The sequence below is a fragment of the Megascapheus bottae genome, chromosome X (genome assembly GCF_031878675.1).
Source record: "Megascapheus bottae isolate mThoBot1 chromosome X, mThoBot2.hap1, whole genome shotgun sequence".
NCBI lineage: Eukaryota > Metazoa > Chordata > Mammalia > Rodentia > Geomyidae > Megascapheus > Megascapheus bottae.
In genome coordinates this window covers 31,710,904-31,718,887 of record NC_143547.1, presented here as the reverse complement: position 1 = coordinate 31,718,887, position 7,984 = coordinate 31,710,904, and the positions used below count along the sequence as shown (strand labels likewise).

The following is a 7,984-nucleotide window of genomic DNA, read 5'->3' as shown; positions in this document are numbered from 1 at the left end:
ATTTGAGGGAGTCATTGAAGAAGCCTTAAAGGCCTGGGGGCCTTTACATTCATCAAGGTGTTCTGCAAGGAGAAGGACCCCATGGTGGGGAGGCTGGAGACTGAGGGTGACATGGACCATGAAGTGGGGAGTCCAGGCCGCCTGGGCACGGGTAGAAGGTCTGCCCAAAGCCCTCCACCAGGAAGTGGAATTTTGTTAGAGGCTGACTCATTTTCTGGAGGAGGTGACCTGCAGCACTGAGAAGAATTTGCCATGATTGTTTCAGCCCTCCAGGAACCAAGGAGCCCCTAATCTGAGGAGAGCCCATGGTCACGACTCTTCCAGAGCTGGCCTCGTCAGTTACCATGGCAGCAATGATAGCAGCAGGAGCTTCGTGACTGACATGTCTAGTGTTAAAAACAGCAGCGGTGCCAGGCGGGCAGGGAGGTGATATGAGTTCCCTGGGCAGAAGAGAAGAGACCTGGAGGGAGATGGTGATGAGGGGCTGGCTGGTCATGGCCTTCCTGAGGCAGGGGGAGAAGCAGCCCAACATCTCACTGCCCTGCTGCCCCACCAGCCAGCCAGAACCCATGTTTGGGCTTGGGCCCCAGGCTGTCTGAGGACAGGTGACACCAGGTGCTGGGAGAGTAAGGGAAGGGGGTTGAGGTGAGTGAGGCTCGCAGTCCTCCACCATAGCAGTCGGGGAAGTGGAGGCACCTTCCACCTCCAGCCCCAGATAAAGTTGCAAAAGCATGGGAAGGGCCTTGGCTGATGCCTCCTCCAGACATTGGAGGCCCAAGATCAAGGGGGTCTCTTGACGTTGTAGGAAAAAGGGTGGCAACCCTAGCTAGGGGGCAGGTGGAGCATTGTACACTGCACACTGGTGGCAGATAATCAGAGGGAAAAGATGGCAGTGAATCAGAGGGCAGAGCCAGCTGACCAGGGAATAGAGGCTGCATCCAATTAGAGGACAGAGGCCCTAGCCGATCAGAGGGCAAAGATTCTGGGGGAGCAGCGAGAAGGGACAAGACCCAGGCCTATCTAGAAATCCAGAGTCCTGACTGACTTAGGGACTCTGGGGACAGTCCTGGGAGCTAGGTACCAGAAGCAGGTCAAGACTACGAGGTCCAGACCCCGGTTAGTTTTGGTAATATTCAAAGCATGAGAGAGACTTGTAGCATATTCTCTTCTTGCCATACCTTTCTAAGAGAGAAGAGAGCCCTCAGGGTGGTGTGTTGCTTGGTCATGAGGGCTGAGGCCAGAGCAGAATTGAGCATGGGAAGCTGGAAGGCCAGATGTAAAGGGATGTGTAGGGGTTCTGAGCCCATGATGCCTGGCTGACCAGGCTCCGTCTGAGCTGCTCCATCCTTTACTGGAAAATAGAGAGGGGAAGAGAGGCAGAGGGTATCTCTTACATCACTCAAAGAATCTTTCTTGTCTGGTTTAATATGAATTGATGTTTGTTCATTTTTATAATAATGACAGTAGCTAGGCACTAGTGGCCGACACCTGTAACCCTGGCTACTCAGGAATCTGAGATCTGAGGATCTCTGCTAGCATGGGCAGCCAAATCTGAGACTCTGTTTTTTTGGCCAGTCTTGGGGTTTGAACTCAGAGCTTGAGTACTCTCATTGGTCCTTCTTAAGACTGGCACTCCACCAGTTGAGCCACAGCACCACTTCTGGCTCTTTTTTTAATGTATGTGGTACCAAGGAATCAAACCTGGGTCTCCGTGCATGCTAGGCAAGCACTCTGCCACTGGGCCAAACTCCTGGGCCTGCTGAGAGACTCTTACCTCCAGTAAACCAGCAAAATGATAGAACTGGAGTTGTGGCTCTAGTGGTAGGATTCTAGTCATGAGTGGACAATCCCCAGAGCTCAAAGCCTTCATTTCAAGTCCAAGTACCACCATGCTTGTGTTCATGCTCAGGTACATACACACACACGCACACACACACACACACACACACACACACACACAGAATGATGCTATAACATCTCAAAGAATGCAAAAAAATTGATCCAGCTCTATTCCAGTATTCTGGTTTTAACTTCCTCAGAAGCAATTTTAAACACACAGCTTGAAAAACGCAGTAGGGCAGAACAGGGACTAATTCTGTTCTTAGTTCTCACTAACTGACCCCCTAAAAACTGAAAAGAAGGCTGAAGCCAGCATTCAAGCAGAAAGGCTTTCAAGATGAAAAACATGTAAAAGGAAATCTCATTTGGTGTCATCCTAATTCATTATTTGTTAGGATTTTACATATTTGTTCTCCTCTGTCTTGATTTGCCCCCTCTCCTTCCCTCTCATTCCATGCACTCGAAGATGCACAAATGCACGTATTTTTCTAAATCATGTGAGAGTAAATTGTAGGCTCGCCTTTTTTCTCAGTACTTCAGACAAACAGAGAAGGCAGAGGTAGAGAGACACACACTAACACAGAAAATGCCCCTTGCTCTGCCATGAGGAAGTCCACTGCAAGCAGGACTTCATTGTCTCATTCTTGCAACTTGTTTCTCAAGATTTGAGTTATCTCCTTGAGAACAAGAACATTCTCTTCCACAAGCAGTTTGATTACAAAAATCACTGATTTCATAGGATTCCATTCTGGGATGTATGTCATTTATCTAGCCTATTCAAACATAGCCATTTCCCTATCAATGTTATCTGTGACAACCTTTGTGCACTTTACCTCTGAGGTCCAGTGTAGGGACCTCTTGTTATTTTATTGTAATCTTCAGCCTGGAGAAATTCCTCCTACTTTCACTCTGTCTGGACTATCACCTTTCTTTGCCACTTTACAGTGTGTCCTTCTAGTTGGCCTGAATTTCTACCCTCACTTTACACAGAAGTACCACAAATGTCACAGCATTTCCTTCTCAGAAATGTACTCATTACCTTAGTTATGTAACTTTAACCCCTCTGTACATCACATTTACAGAAATAATGAGCTCTCTTTTATCTAATGTTACTGAGTTTTCTCCTTCTTTTCTTTCCTTCCTCCTTCCCTTATTCCTCCCCTCCTTCCCTTTTCCTTCCTTGTCTTTTCTTTCTCTCTTTTCTTTTTTTCTTTTATCTATCTGACATTCTGCCTATCTGTCTCCCTGTCTCTGACTACCTTTCTGTGTATGTGTGTGTCCCATTCCTAGGGCTTGTATCTTGTATTCAGGGCTTGGGCACTGTCTCTTAGCTTTTTTGCTCAAAGCTACCACTGGAACCACAGCTCCATTTACAGCTTCTTTTTAGTTGTTAATTGGAGATAAGAGTCTCATGGACATACCTGCCTGTCTGGCTCTGAATCATGATCCTTAGATTTTTTTTTACTTTGGATAGTTAACTATCCTTGTTTGTCTGTTTTATTTTATTTTATTTTATTTTCCAGTACTGAGACTTGAACTCAATCAAGGGTTTGCACTCTTACTTGGCTTTTTTGCTTAACGCTGTTGCTCTACCATTTAAGCCAAATTTTTGCCAGATTTTGCTAGTGAGTTGGAGACAAAGAGTCTCATAGTCGTTGCTGCCTGGACTAGCTTCAAACTACAATCCTCAGGTATCAGCCTTTCAAGTAACTAGGATTATAGGCATGAGTCCCCAGCGCTCACCTTAATATTCTGCTAAATTTTTTAAAATGCCATGTTTTCATCCATTGATAACTCTTGCCATAATCCTCAAATATATGGCAGGCTGAGAATGATACTTTCACAGCATCATTTACCTACTTTTAATGAACTAAGTTCATTTTTGTGTTTCACATATTAGTGAGATCATATGGTGTTGCTTTTCTTTGCCTGGGTTATTTAACAAAACATCCTTTCGGTTTAAGTACATTCTCACAAAGGAAGGGATTTTTTTTCTTTTTGAAGAATGAGTCATAGCTTGGCCCTTATGGCTTATGCCTATAATCCTAGCCACTTGGGAGGGAAAGTGCACCAAAACCAAGGTTTGAAGCAGACTGGAGAAAAAGTTTATAAGACACCATTTCTATCAATAAGTTGGTTCAGTGTACATTCCTACCATCATCCCAGCCACACTGGGAACATAAATAGGTGAATCATAATACAGTATAGCCTGGATAAAAAGCAGACTACATCTCCAAGAGTAGGTGGAACAAAAAGGACTAGAGGTATGGCTCCAGAAGTAGAATCCCAGCTGAGAGTTCTGCCTAGTGGTAGAGTGTTTGCCTAGCATGCACAAAGACCTGGGTCTGATTCTTTTGTATCACATACATAGAAAATGCCAGAAGTGGTGCTGAGGTTCAAGTGGTAGAGCTCTAGCCTAGAGAGAGCCCAAGGACAGTGCTCAGGTCCTGAGTTCAAGCCCAGGACTGGCAAAAAAATGGTAGAATCCATGTCTAGTAAATGTGAAGCCCTGAGTACAAACCCAAGTATCACCAGAAGATGGAGATGGTGGTGGGGGTAAGGACTATAGTTAGTAATGATCTTTGACATGAATTTTTTCCACTTTATGGATTCATGGTTCACTGAACGTCTTGAATCTATATAACTCCATATTTCTATCCATTACTTCTTTGAATATTCAGTCTCATATTCTATAGCTTAAACTATGGAAATTCTTTCTCCCTTTTTTTGACAATATTTAAGAGCATCTTCCTTGAACAATTGGAAACAAAACCACCGTGGGTCCCAGACCTTCCCTGAGATCACTCTTTTCCTGATGGAAATTCCTTGCCCAACTTCCGGTCCCCACTTCAGTGCACACAGCAGGAAGAAGTTGCCTCTGGGAACTAAACAATTCTGGAAACAAGACTCAGAGAAGCCACAGGGAGCCTATGGGGACGAGTAGAATGTAGCTAACAAGGATCATTGGGTTCAGGAAGGAGGGACCCGCCCAGCTTTGTGAACCTCATGTCAGACACATGCTTCTTGAACCAGTGGGTGAAGGAGGATGTGCTGGTGTAGATGCTTGGAACTGGCATCTGCTAAAACTCCAGCTCACCACTCCCATCTGGATCCAGGTCTTGTTTACCTGGCAGAGGAGGGAGCTGCTTGAGGTGTCCTGACAAGTCTCCAGGCCCCATTGTGGCATGAGACACAGCATGTCATTCCCAATAAACTTCTTCTGGTTCTTCCACTGGAGGAAATGGTACCAGTGACTACAAATGTCATTGCTGACAACTCTCATAGCCAGGTCCTGGAGATGGTATGGAGCTTTGTGGTACTGTTACCCCCTTTCTTTCCCTAACCAATGACCCAACACATGGTGCAGATAGTTGACTTGAAATAGACAAGGAGATAGATGGGTTGGATAAGAGGTGACCAGGAGAAAGGCTCTCTGAGCTTGAGCAGGGCAATGTCTTCAGATATGTGATTGTTGAAATCCTCATGAATGATGATTCGAGTGAGCAGATGTGGGTGCTGTTGTCTGGGAGTTTCTGACTTTACAGACTCATGCTGTACTAGTTGGGGGCCTTGGATCTAGCATGTATGAAGTCTTGGGTTCGATTTCCTCAGTACCACACATACAGAAAAAGCCAGACGTGGCATTTGTGGCTCAAGTGGTAGAGTGCCAGCCTTGAACAAAAGAAGCTCAGAGTCAGTGCCCAGGCCCTAAGTTCAAGCCTCAGGATTTAGGAAATTCTCTCTTTATCTAATTGTCCCATAGTCCCATGGAACTCTTAATTTTTTCTTCAATCACTTTTGTCTCCACTGTTCAAATTGGTTAAATTCTATGATTTTCCCCTAAATTTCACTGATTTTTATCTTCTATCCTCTTCCTTCTACCACTGAGCTTACTTATTGACCAAACTTTCATTTTGCTTTAATTATTATAATTTTCTTTCCTATAAATTCATCTTAGTTCATTTTTCATATCTTCCATTCATTTGCTTAGATTTAATGGCTTCTATAATTGCCTGATTTAAGCATTTTATAATGCCTTAAAATCCTTTCCAGATAATTCCAGTGTGTTATCTTTTTGTTGGCTTTTATTGTTCATGCTGTGAATTTTATGATTCTTAATATGGCAAACAATTTTTAAATTGAATCTTGGATACTTTGATTATATTAGTAGCCTTTTGATCCTATCTAACTCTTTGTTTTTAACAAGGAGTCAGTAATTCTGTATTGCTTTACAGTATAGACTCTGGCTTCCTTTTCTAGCCTCAAGTTCTAATAAAGGATTTTATGAGTCCTTGAAATGACATCATAATCTAAGTCCTTCTCCTGTATCTCACAAAAATTCCCTGGCTGTGATTTATGTAGGGGCCATCATTATTTTCTGTCACTGGCTGAACTCTTATAAGTGGGGAAGGAAACAGAAGTGCCAATTAACCATGATTTATACCTCCTCATTTAGTGTCTTTGTTGAGGGACGCATGTGATGATTCAAGTCTTCATAAGCCTTCACTGACATGACACAAAGGATGGGGTGAATGGAGTGAGCTCATTAGTCTGACTTGTGTTGCTGTGTTTAGCTGCATCCATGCAAGCAGAGCTAGGAAATCCTCTGTTTGCCAGGCCACACTGTCCTTGTAGGAGGCAGTGGTGAAGCCTAGCTATGACTTGTCTCACTTGTTTTTCAGTCCTGGGGCTTGAACTTGGGGTCTAGGGGATGCCCCTGAGCTTTTATTGTCCAAGACTAGAGCTTCACTTCTGGTTTGAGGAAGGTTAATTGGAGAGATTAAGAATCAAATAGATTTTCCTGCCTGGGCTGCCTTTGAACTGTGATCCTCAGATCACACCTCCTGAGTAGATAGGATTACAGGTGTAAGCCACCAGCACTAGACTTTGGTCTCACTTTTTTAGCACCTTGTTATCTCTCATTGCTGCTGGAAAAGGGTGGAGATTCAGCTTGTGCTGGACCTGATTACCCTGACAGAACTGGAACAGTATTTTTTCCACCCTGCTGGATGGGAAAATGAAAATTCAGCTGTCCACTCCACTCTATTGCCCAGCCAGGGAACTTGGAGATTCACTTGCTTCTTCCCAGAGGGGCTTGTTACACAAAATAAGGTCTTCACTGGGTCGTGGTAACACTATCCCCATAGGAGTATCAGATTGCCAGTGACTGCTTCCACCAGGTGAGGATGGAGGTAACTCTTTGTTGACTGGGATGACACAATAGAGTTGGAGGAATGGGGGAGGATGAAACATTGCCGTCTGCTCCTGTGAGGTGAAGGTGATGTAGAATGGACAGGCACTACTGACATCATAGGGGAGAGAGTGCGTTGGAGTATGGATTTCCATTGGTGTTTGTCTGAAGTAGAATGGAAATTGCCAGAGATAATCATCCATTTCCCAGTTCTTTACTTAGGAGGAAACAAGTCTTTCATTAGAGATTTATTTGTGATTATTTCCAGTTCTGGGCTGAAGGCTTCAGTACCACTCTGTTCCCAGATATATTTGAAGTGATAAGGAAACACAAGCAAATCAATTCTGTAATGCTCTTTGAGTCCTAAAATCCCTTTTCTTGCCACATTTCTGATTTTCTTAAGATTTTTGTTGTTGTTTTAGCATCTAGGCTTTGTTATTTGTAAGAGAGAGGACATAGAAGACAGAGACTATTTTACTGTGATCAAATCTAATTTATGTAATTTGTTGTATTAGGGGTACTAGAGTTCAAATTCTTTTTTGCTTTTCCTTGGCTTTACATCCTTGTGGCTGGTGCTCTACCACTTGAAGCATGCCTCTAATATGACATTTTGCTGGTTATTTTGGAGATAGAGTCTTGTAAATGTCCTTGTCTTGGATGGTTTGGAGCTGCCATCCTTTAGATCTTATCCTTCTGAGTACCAAGGATGTCAGGCATGAGGCCCAATTCATATAACTTTTATTTGAGACATGGTCTTGCTGTGTAGACCAAATTGGCCTTGAGCTCTCTTGCCTCAGCTTCTCATCTACCCACTTGTATTACAGGTAGACTCTGCCACACCCAATCTTTAGGAAACTGTGTGTGTGCGTGTGTGTGCACATGTGCCAGTCCTGGTGCTTGAACTCGGGGCCTGGGCACTGTTCCTAAACTCTTTTGCTCAAGGCTAACTCCCTA

The 7,984-nt window shown here is 43.9% G+C and overlaps 1 pseudogene; it reads right to left on the bottom strand.

The window, feature by feature from the left end:
* Positions 1–4,747: 4,747 nt before the first annotated feature.
* Positions 4,748–7,185, bottom strand: LOC150040755 (serine protease 46 pseudogene; annotated as a pseudogene).
* Positions 7,186–7,984: the final 799 nt, after the last annotated feature.